This window comes from Capsicum annuum, chromosome 11 (genome assembly GCF_002878395.1).
Source record: "Capsicum annuum cultivar UCD-10X-F1 chromosome 11, UCD10Xv1.1, whole genome shotgun sequence".
In the NCBI taxonomy this organism is placed as follows: domain Eukaryota; kingdom Viridiplantae; phylum Streptophyta; class Magnoliopsida; order Solanales; family Solanaceae; genus Capsicum; species Capsicum annuum.
This window is the reverse complement of record NC_061121.1, coordinates 148,773,047-148,785,166: the sequence shown is the minus strand read 5'-3', so window position 1 is coordinate 148,785,166 and position 12,120 is coordinate 148,773,047.

Sequence of the window (12,120 nt, the reverse complement as noted above, 5' to 3'; positions counted from 1 at the left end):
GGATAACAAATCACACAAGACAAAAGTAGCTTGTTGGACTAAATGTGTCACCTAGAAACTATTTCCAAGACTAATTTGTCATTTATAATTAGTTCAGGGACTTTGAAGGAAATTATGAGAGAAAGATTACTAAAAAGACTTGATGCTGGATTTTTATCATTATTCATTATTTTGTAGTATTTTGAACAAGGGAATGGCGGCTTAGGGTGGAGAGAGAAAATGTTTCTCTCTTGTTTTCACTCTTTGCTCTTGAATATCGTCTTCTAGTATTTGGTATGATGAATATTTCTATTGTGATTTCTGTTTTATTCATGAGTAGCTAAGTTTATTACTTAGGGTTATGGAAGCCTCGTAACATACAATCTATTACTTTGGGTTTCTGAATTCATCATGTATTGACCTGCTTATATCATACTCTCTTCGTTTATCTTGAATTCTCGTGGTTGCAAACATAGAGGATCTGATTTAAAACTCAACTTGTTCGATAGAAAGGTTGAGGTCTGTAAATGAAAGTAGGGACCAATAAATAGGATTGCCAACTCCTATTTCAAATGTTAATGCCTTAACAGGATTAACTACTGGGAAATTTCGTAATGTTTTTGTAAACACTTTTGATTTGACAGAACTAAAGTGAATTAGTCCTTGATGGTTGAGAAACATAATGATTATGTTATTGAATACAATATGTTTCTTTGTAAGCATGATATATGTATGAATTCATAAATCCCATAGTTAGAAAGTTTTGAAAACTACAAGGTGGACATGACCCTAGCTTGCTATTTCTCTTAATTCGAATACTAGTACACATATTTTATCTTGTTAAACTGAAACCATTAATTTGTGAACTAAATCAAATTCCCCACTTTTTTGTATTATGGAAACGAATGATTAAAATTCAACTAATCTGCATACAGCTTAATTAGCACCGTATTCCCTATAAGATTCGACCCCAACCTAGTTGGGTTCTATATTTGACAGCGACCGCTTACACTTTCATAAGAAAGTTATAATTTGGGCGTATCAAATTTTGGCACCGTTGTCGGGGAATACGATTGTCGATTAAGTTTGTATGTGTTAATTGACTTTTAGTCAAGTTTCCTTATTTTACGTTTATTTGTTGTTTTTATTCGTTACAGGATCATTATTGTTTATGCCATGAACCAAAATTTCAGGAAAACCATTATAACCCTTCAATCCTGAACCTCATCTCATTAAAAGAATGACTAATCAACAGGAAGCTGAAAGAATAAATTCTTTGGGTAATGCTCAATTAAATTAATAGAATGCAGATAACCCAGGTCGGGTACCTAATCTAGATGAAGAGGACCTGGGAGATAATGATTTAATTGACTTGGCTAATAAGAGGCGTGCAGCAGGGGTAGTTGCACTTGTAAATTGAAATCATCCATTTAGAAGAAGACTAGACCAGCAAGCTATGCAGTTTGATCTTGACAATGATAAGAACAATTTAGACGGATCTGGATCTACAGAGGCAATCATTCTACCACCACTAGCTGTTGGGGTAAAATTCAGCATCACCAGTACTATGATCCAGCTACTGAATCTGAAAGGTCTCTATGGTAGATTACCCAGTGATGATCCAAATCTATATTTGGTGAACTTTATCAGTATTTGTAAGTCATTTGATAATTATGGAGTGGGACAAAATGCTATTCATTTAAGATTATTCCCACTATCTCTGTTTAGAGAGAAAACTATATGGTTGGATGAGCTGTCTCCTAATTCTATAACAAACTAGAGGAAATTGAAATGAGCTTTCCTAGAAAGGTTCTTTCCGCCCTCCAGAATGTTACAGTTGAGGGATGAGATCAGCAACTTCAGGTAATTAGATAGTAAAGCTTTTTATAAGACTTGGGTGAGGTTTAAAATGAAGTTGACTCAATGCCCAAACCATAAGATGACTAATGAATACTTGATGGAAATATTCTACAGAGGTTTGAACTTACTTACAAAGCCAATAATAGATAATGCTGCAGGAGTAGATTTTATGGAGCTCACCTTTACTGAGGCTGTGGACATGTTAGAAAGAATGACTAAGACAAGTAGTGCTTGGCATACCAGCAATTCTGTGGTAGCAAGCAATACTGGGTCTAGTGTAACATCAGCAGAGCAGCATAGGAGAGAAGAGCACCATGATCAGGATATGGCTCACATGAAAACCTAGATAAATCTTCTCATAAAATATTTGCTATCATGGAATGTTGAAAAGGAAAAGCTGTTGGGTCCTACGGTAAAGGAGCTAAATCAAACGCCGAGGAAGAGGCTAACTACTTGCATAACTAGGGGTTTCTAGACCGGTGGTCAAGGAAACTAAGGTTTGAACCATTAAGGAGATTGGAAGAATAATAGTGATAGGAGTGGACTATTTGTACCTCCTGGAAGTCGTAATAATGCTGCCACCAATTTAGGCAAAATATCCATGAAGGACATGATCGAGAAACTATTAAAGAGAGTTGAGGTTACCAATTCTAGGGTAACTATGATGTAGAGTGACATATCTTCCATGTGTCAACTAGCAAATTCACATTCAACCTCTATTAAATAACTGGAGTAACAGATGGGCCAATTATTTGCAGCATTTAACCAAAGAAAGCATAGGAGTCTACCAAGTGAGATAGTTCAGAATCCGAGTACTGATGGATTGTGTATGGCTATTACCACTAGGAGTGGTAAGTTGTTATCTAGTCCAGAATTAAAAGCATCCTCTTATACCGATACGGTCGAAATAGATTGAAAAATAGTTGATGAATCTTTAGTGGTGCCTGTAGAGTTAGAAAGTTTAGAAAAGAAGTGTGCAGAAGTAGAACAACCACCTAAGCTAAAACATGTTAGTGATGTGGAGCAAGGCATAAGAAAGGAGGTAAAATTTAGTCCAGCTAAAATCCCAAGGCCACCACCCCTATTTCCACAGTGATTAAAAAAGAAAGAAGATGAAGGAAAGTTTAACAAATTCATGGCTATGTTGAAGCAATTGACAGTGAACATGCCTATAGTTGAAGCACTGGAACAAATGCCCGGATATGCTAAGTTTATGAAAAATTTTGTGAAGAAGAAAAGAGCGGCAAGCTATGATCCAATCGATAATCTCTATTATTGTAGTTCTATTTCTACAAGGTCTCTGGTGCAGAAGAAGGCAAACCCAGGAGCATTCACCATCCCTTATAGGCCTTATGCAACCTGGGAGCTAGCATCAATCTAATGCCGCTAGATATTTATAAGAAGTTGGGTTTAGAAGACACCACACCCATAAACATGCAACTTGTAATGGTGGATAGATCGGTGAAAAGACCGGTTAAGATTCTACATGATGTACTTGTAAAGGTGGACGCTTTTATATTTCTTGCCGACTTTGTAATTCTTGATTATGAAGTGGACTTAGAAGTACCTATAATTTTAGGTAGGCCGTTCTTAGCAACCGGGAGAGTGTTATTTTATCTGGATTTGAATGAGATAAAATTTAGGATCAACAGGAAAAAGGTTAGTTTTGAAGTATGTAAATCCATAAAACAACAAAAGGAGATAAGTGTCTTTTCAATTGTTGATGTATTCTACAAAGATGAGCGAGATATACCAGTTAAGAATAGGCTTGCTGTGGATACCATCGTAGGTTTGGTTGAACTAGAAAGCAAGGATGTAAGTGACTTTAAAGTGGCTGAACTTGGAATAAAGCATTTTCTTGATCCAACAAATGAGGTACAAATGGTATCATCAATATATCTTGACGAAGTCTGAGTAGTCAAGATAATCGAGTCTTGCCGTAATGTTAAATCAGGTGTTGCATGGGAGGCAACCCATGATTTTATTTTTATTTATCATGTTAAATAAAAATTCAAAAATAAGAGTCGAGCCACGACTAAAACTACGACGCTTAGTGGGAGGCAACCCATCCTTCTAATTATTTTTGTTGTTTTTGATTAAGTGTAGGTGCATGAAGTACTAATGAGGTGAATGGTAGAAATTTAGTTTGGAATTGAGCCATGTCAACGGTGGTAAGTTTTGGAGTAATAGGAACATTACAGGTAAGTTGGAGTGGTCAAATGTGTAAGGCTCGAGTTACGATTCGTGACCCAAATTATGTTAATCTAACCTAAAAAATTTTTGCAGTGCGACTTTATTTTTTGATTTATAATGAGGTCTGTGATGGCAGCATAGGGATTGGGCTGAGAGGCCCGATATTGAAACCCACCACTGACCTCAATGGGGGTGCGGGGAAAAAGACCTTATGGTATAGACCTTTATGAAGAATGGGGTGCATGGAATCCAAGTTTAAGTGTACTATAGGGTGTGTGGCGTCCAGGTTTACATAGGCCATGGCAAAGGTGTCACCTAAGATATAGCCTAATCCCACTGCCTGAAGTAGGCGTTACCATGTGTGGCACACACCTTAACTTGTGCAACACCTTATGCGGCGCAAACCTTAATGTTGGCAATAGCTTGTGCGTCGTACTCCCACTTGCACATCCTCACTATTTCACTTGTGCGATACCTTGGGTGGCACACACTTAAATATGTGCGATAATATATGCGCCACACACTTACCTTTGTGTGATAACATGTATGTCACATACCATACCGTATAGGCTCACTGTTTCACGTCTGCGATGACCAATGCGGCGCACACTAAAACTTGTTCGAAAACTTGTGTTCCGCACACCCTTCCAATTTCAACATATATCCGTCTTTGAACTGGGTCAACCTGAACAGGATTTCATTCTTTTAATAGACTCCACACCCTAAATGCTCAAATTCATCCTTATTTTAATCCCAATCCATACAACATTTCTACCTTACCATTCTCTTTGTCCTTCAAGATTACTCTTTGCTTAAAAATCTCAAGAATTTCCCCCTTCCTTCCTCAATCTTCCATCTTTAAAGGTAAGTTTTACTTTCTTAGTCCTTAGTTATTATGACTTTATGTATAGTTACTTTATTTCTTGAGGGTTATAGATTAAATTCTTTCCATGGCTATGTCAAAGAGAGGTTTTGAGCATCTTGGGAAGATAAACATCATTGTGTAGTAGAAACCATTGTTGTAGTACTTTGAGCTTTTACATGTGATTGAATTGTTCATGACTAACATAGTTTAGTTGTGTGGCCGTTATTTCACAACTTACTGGATGGAACATAGTGTTGGTTAAATCGTGTGAAAGTGACGGTATTTTGTGTATATTGATATATTGAAACTTTAAGGCATAACTTTGTTTAAAAATTATTTCATTGAAGTAAAATTGGTGGAATTACAGTGAGTGAATTGTATTGTGACTAATGTTGGTGCGCCATAGCAAAGTATATGTCAGCGAAGTCTGAGTACCCGACAATAACACTTAATTGGTTTATACTAACAAATTAAGTATGGGGTGGTGACTTCACCGCCTTCTTCTTAATTGCCGTTAGGTTCATTATGTGTGGTTGACATTGGTGATGTGATGAATATAGGCAAATAGCTCTAATTATTATCTCCATACAGGTGGCATAACTCTTAATGTGGAGGAGGAGTACTACTAGCCAGGTTCTTTATCATGTTATTTGCACTAGGGATAGTGCTTAGCTTAAGAGTGGGGTGGTTTGTTACTTTGTTGCTTGTTTTGTAAGAAATTAGTACCTTCTCCTTAGTAAACTTCTGTGATAGGTTTAGTTATTTTGTTCAATTTTTTTCTTGTTAGATGTTTGTTTCATTTATTTATAGTTAGGTGCTTTTATTGATGATGGATGGATGATGATCGTCGTAAGAGAAAATTAGTCATTTGTTGCATTTAAATGTTCTTGTAGATCACATGGCATTATAGCATGAGTTGCGATGGATCATTACGTTTGAAACACCTAGGCTCTAATTGTGACTCTTTTTGTTATTGTTAGTTTTAGTTGAATTCATTTAATTATTGGGTCGAGAATCTATAATACTCCTAATTGAGTTGACCATGTGCCATAAGTTTGTAAGACTATCGTATTTCCTTATTGGAACTGATGCTTGAAATTGCCTGGTGTGTATGCAAAGTGAAATAAAGATTATGAGTTTAGGATATGATTTAGGCATTGCTTTGATAGTCATTGTTCATGCATTCTTTTAACCTAACTTAGCATATTATCTTAGCTAGCCCCATTGATCCTTTAGCTTGTTCTTTTGTTAGCCTCATATGTAGCCTAACCTATTCTTTAATAGATCGTAATTTGATCCAAAAGCTCCAAAGTGCTTTAATGTAAAATCAATTTGAGTTAAAAGTTTGACAATATGAGGAAAAGGTAAAATTGATGCCCCAAGGTCTGGTTATTGGCGTGTGAAATTGATGTGGTTGGGAGTAGCAAAAATTGTTGAAAATGTTCAAAATTTTATCTCGGACATATTACAATGAACTTGTTTTGGCCCTGGTCCTTCTTGGACATAGTGCACCACAACTAAGGAAAATCGCTTAAGTTGAGGGTGGCTATCATAGGGGTGCATAACATGAAATGGGTGAAATATGTATATATATATATATATATATATTTATATATATATATATATATATATATATATATCTTTGAAAGGGTTGCATACTCCCACCATAGTGTTATTAATTGAGTTTAATGGGATGGGGTGAAAACAAAAGATATGGAGAGATAAAAGTTGTGTAAATTGGTTGTTAGAAATTGGTCTTAATTGCATAATGTAGTGTATTAAATCACTTAGGGAATATAGTGACTATTTCTGGCCAGGATAGTTCCTACCCATCTTTTAGCCGGAATTACAACCCGTAAAAGACCTATTTGATTCTTATCTTAGCATCATGATATTAGTGGAGTATTACACTAAGGGAAAGCATATGGTCATCAGTTGTAATTTTACAATTCTTTGTGAGAGTGTGCGCAACTTGATTCTTGTACCCATTTTGTTAGAAATTTTATGATTGTGAGAAATTATGGGTAACTTTCTTGTTGTAAGGGAACATGGTTGATGAAGGTTTGGTAATTTATATGATTTCCTTGCTTAAATGGTATGCATAGATTTTCCAACTTAATGAGTCTATTCTTGAGGGTAGGTTGTCTCTAGTAACAATTCATGAATCTACTTCTCGTTTTATATTTGTTGTGTGAGCCTCTTTGAGCATCTTATATTTCCTTTGTTGGTTTTAAAATTTGTGTATGGGTAAATGGATAAGTTGTTTGAGGAAGACAAAGATTTAAGTATGGGGTGGTGATCTTGGATGTATTTATATGCCTAAGCACCATAACTTACCCATATTTTAGTTAAATTTTAAGAACAAATTGCCTAGTTTCTTATGTTTTTACTCTACTTTGATGTAATTGAGATAACCTATGTGATTAGCATGATTCTGGTGTTAATGAGGTAGACAGAGACATGATGGGACTACAGATTGTGGATGACAAATCACATAAGAGAAAAGTAGCTTGTTGGAGAAAATGTGGCGCCTAGAAAGTATGTCCAAGACTAATTTGTCATTTATAACTAGTTTAGGGAATTATAAGGAAATTATGAGAGAACATATTATTAAGAAGACTTGATGCTGAATTTTTATCATTATTCATTATTCTGTAGTATTTTGAACAAGGGAATGGTGGCTTAGGGTGGAGAGAGAAAATTTTTCTTTTTTGTTTTCACTATTTGCACACCAAGATCGTCTTCCAGTTTTTGGTATGATGAATATTTCTATTGTGATTTCTATTTTATTCATGAGTAGCTAAGTTTATTAGTTAGTGTTATGGAAGCCTCGTAACATACAATCTATTACTTAGGGTTTTTGAATTCATCATGTATTGACTTGCTTATATCATACTCTCTTCATTTATCTTGAATTCTCATGGTTGTAAACATAGAGGATGTGCCTTAAAACTCAACTTGTTCGATAGAAAGGTTGAGGTTCGGAAAAGAGAGTAGTGACAAGAAAATAGGATTTCCAATCCCTATTTCATATGTTAATGCCTTAACAGGGTTAACTACTTGGAGATTTCGTATTATTTTTGTAAACACTTTTGATTCAAGAGAACTAAAGTAAATTAGTCTTTGATGGTTGAGATACTCTACGATTATCTTATTAAATACAATATGTTTCTCTGTAAGCATGATACATATATGAATTCGTAAAGCCCATTGTCAGAAAGTATTTAAAACTACAAGGTGGACATAACCCTAACTTGCAATTTCTCTTAATTCAAATACTACTACACATATTTCATCTTGTTAAACTGAAACCATTAATTTGCGAACTGAATCAAATCCCCCCTTTTTGTTTTACAAAAAGGAATGATTAAAAGTAAACTAATCTATATAGAACTTAATTAGCACCATGTTTCCTGTGGGATTCGACCCTAACCTAGTTGGGTTCTATTTTTGACAGCGACCGCTTACACTTTCATAAAAAAGTTATAATTGGGAGTATCAATGCCCTCAACCTTTTTGGGATATTGCCTATGAGAATGATCTTGTCACATGTTGAATTATTTTTTGAACTAATGCATTGGCTTAATAATGAAAGTTGTTGGTAACTAGGTTAATTAAAGCCTTACTGGCCATAAGTTTGTTTGAATTTCTAACTAGGTTTGAGTCCCTAAATTTTGAATTGAATTGATGTCTTGGTTTAGATAGGTTCGAGTCCCAAAGTTGATTAACAATGGTTATGGAATATTGTACACTAGCAAGTAGGGTTGGTATGATGATTCCAATGGAATAACTTTGGTAAGTAACTAGAATAATGGTTGTGTATAGGAAATGAATATTTTAATTAGGCTATAAAGCGGGATGTGTAGCCGAGTGTGAAAGTGGATTCAGAAGGACTAACATTGGAAACTACACAAGCCGGTGAGGGTGTCTATAATATTGGGAGCTTTGAGTCCCCCGAATAAATATATAAATAGGAGGTTCGAGTCCCCCATATTGTATACATCACTACTTAATTTACCTTGAATATTCTTGGAGATTTGAGTCCCCTATAAAGGAATATACAAATATGGATATTCTCTGGTTCGTGTGGATATACGCACTAGGTCCCTTCCAGTTAGGGGAGAGCTGGGCCCATATAGCATGTTGGTGCCTTGTTATATGACAGTTATGCTACACAGCCTAGGTTAATGTTTTCAAAGTTCATGCTAAGCCTTGTTTCTTATCTCAGCATGATATATATATATGTGTGTGTGTCTATGTGTACATACGAATGCATATGGTTATTTGACTTGGTCTTGAATAATGGAATTATTTTATTCCTCTATACTTGAGTTACATGTTAGCTTTCCAACTACTAACCATCTTCGTACACTGTGTCACCATGCGATAGAGGTACCAAAACTTCTTCCATTTTTTTACGCAGTGATTAGGTTGTTGATTGGTTCATGAGTTAACATTTAATTGGTGAGCTTCCATAATTTGGAGGGCTTTGTTTCATGGTCTTTATATTATATGTCTCAGACTTTATTTAGACCTTTTTTTTTGGCTATTGTCAGGGGCATGTCCCAATATTTTATTGACTTCATATTTATAGAGGCTTTGTGGATTACTATGGACTTGGGTGTATTTTTTAGGTGTATTGGCTCAGTGACGGACAGTCTTCCTGTTACTAGTGATTCGTTTAGAAATTTTACGAATAAATATTAGTCCTAGTTTACACTATCTTGTCATTTGTTCAAAATTCATTCAACACTTGAGGTTATTGAGATGACTAGGTTAGGTGAAAGGGTGATCTCCGGTGCACATAGGACTTGAGATACTCGTCACAGCTTGGCCCTGATTCATGTCATGATAGGGTTCTTTCCACACAGAGTCCCAAAAATTTATTTTTATTCAAGTATGAATTCTTTATCCTCTTTTCATGAAATTTAAATGCTAAGTTTTAATTCACTTAATTATTTCTTAGTAGTTTTAAATTCAAGCCATGTCAATATGTTTCTCCATGTGAATTATGTTATTACGTATTTTCAATTTTGATAACCATGTCTTATTTAGTTGACCCCATGTTAAGAATGCAACTTATGAATTAAACCACGTGAGCTTGTTGCCCTCCCAAGTTTAACACCTCCCTATATTCAAATTCATGGATTTTATCCATTTAGTGAAAGGTAAAATGTTTTGGGTCTTTAAATCTTCAATTTTCCTTATAGTGTTTTAAATGATGTTGTGATTTTTAGAGTATGATTTAGTGTTGGTGGGTTATGAACACATGATAACTATATGTTTACACAAGTTTTAGAATTACAAGCAACAAGTCAGTCAGATCATATTTTTATTATCATATTCAATTTATTAAAATAATTTTGAGCATTATTAGTTTTTATGTCTAATTGAATTTGGTCAGAACCAGTGCCGGTTCAGTTGGGAGTAGGATTTAGCATTGAGTGAACCAAGGGATAGGGGCTTACCTTACAGTCGAGGGTGTGGCCCTTCTAATTAAGGGTTGATACTCTCTTAGGGGCACCTTCCAGTAGAGAGTGACACCCTAGTCCTTCAGTATACAAGTTTAGAGGATCCACATTGCCAGTGTTTGTACCCATGGCAAGGTACTAACACCCTTCCAACTGGGGTTACAGGTTAAACCCCGATTATCTCAGATTGGGGCATATAGGTTACATGATAGCTCCCACATTTTCACTTTAGTATCCAGTTTATGCTTTTATATGTTTGCATGACCAAGTATTCAGTTTATCAGCTATTCACTAAGTCAGTTTTACAGATTATCTCAATACATATTTTACTTGGTCTTGCATTCTTTCTACATGTTCATGCACCTTTGTTCAGTAGCCATAGGTATTGTTTATTAGTCCTTATTTCACGTATTAGTACATTCAAAGTACCGACCGCATACTTTTTTTTGCGATATACTAATTTAACTACATAGGCTCGGACGATTAGTTCATCGATCACCCTTAGTCAGCTCAGTGCCTCTCAACAGCAGTAGTGGTGAGTCATCATCCATCGAGGACAAGTTATTTTTAGCTATTTTAGTATTTTCTTAAGTTCAGTCAGTCGGAGTTAGTTAGAGCTTTGTACCATCAAGTCCTCAAGTCTTAGAGGCTTTCACATAGTCAAACTAGATATTTAGATATTCAAATTTGTTTTTAGTTTCTTTTTTAGTAATTCAAAGATATTGGTATTTATATCAGTTTAACTTCCAATAATGATATTTTATCATTATTTTATCCAGTACTCATAGTAGGTTCCGGATCATGGGTTAGCTTGGGGTCACTTTCCTTAAGCACCGTGTCAAGACTAGGGTGTAGCCTCAGGTCGTGACATGATCCCTCACGAGATCCTTTATGGCGTAAGGCCAATGCACGTTGGCTCCCTCGTGACCATAACCTATTTTCCATGCCAAAAAATTTCTCAACACATTCTAACCCATCCCAAGGTGTTCTACACCGCTATAGAGACAACATAGGCTCCTTTTAAGCTCAATTTAGGCTCTCCAAACACCCTAGATGTTAGAAACTTAATTTAACATGCTGAATAGCTCAATAATACTGATATTCTGAGACTAATGCATAAATTTTTTATTTGAAAGTATTTTAAATAAAAAAAACTAAAGGATTGAGTGTTTCTATGATAATGCATGATATCCTAAGTCATTGGGTGTTCATAATCCGCCAAATCTAAGCAACACAACTAATAATGGAAATTATACAATCAGAATGTTATAGGGAATTTCATAACTCAATTCCTAAATAGTAAATATAAATATACCGGGGATCCACAAAATGAAAAGTCCATAAAAATAATGAGCTTCATGAGAAACAAGTCATGTCAAACTAAATAGACTAATATCTGTCAAACCATGACACAAAATTGTTAATAGTCGAACCAATACATTTTATACATCTTGATCATATGCTTGAAACCTTAAGTAATATTATTTAAATCATATCTAAACTTGAGAATAACATGAATGCTATAATATATCTATAAGAAATCACAAATAATCATTAATACATGATCATGAATGAAAAATATATTATGGAGAACTAAATTTAACCTTGGGGCCATAAATGAATAAAAATCCTAGTTCACGGAAATCATTAATTCATGAACGAAAAATCGTAATTTGGGAATGATGATGTAAGGAGATCCATATTGAATATCCACATACCTGATATTATAGATATCATGAAAGAAAACTTGAG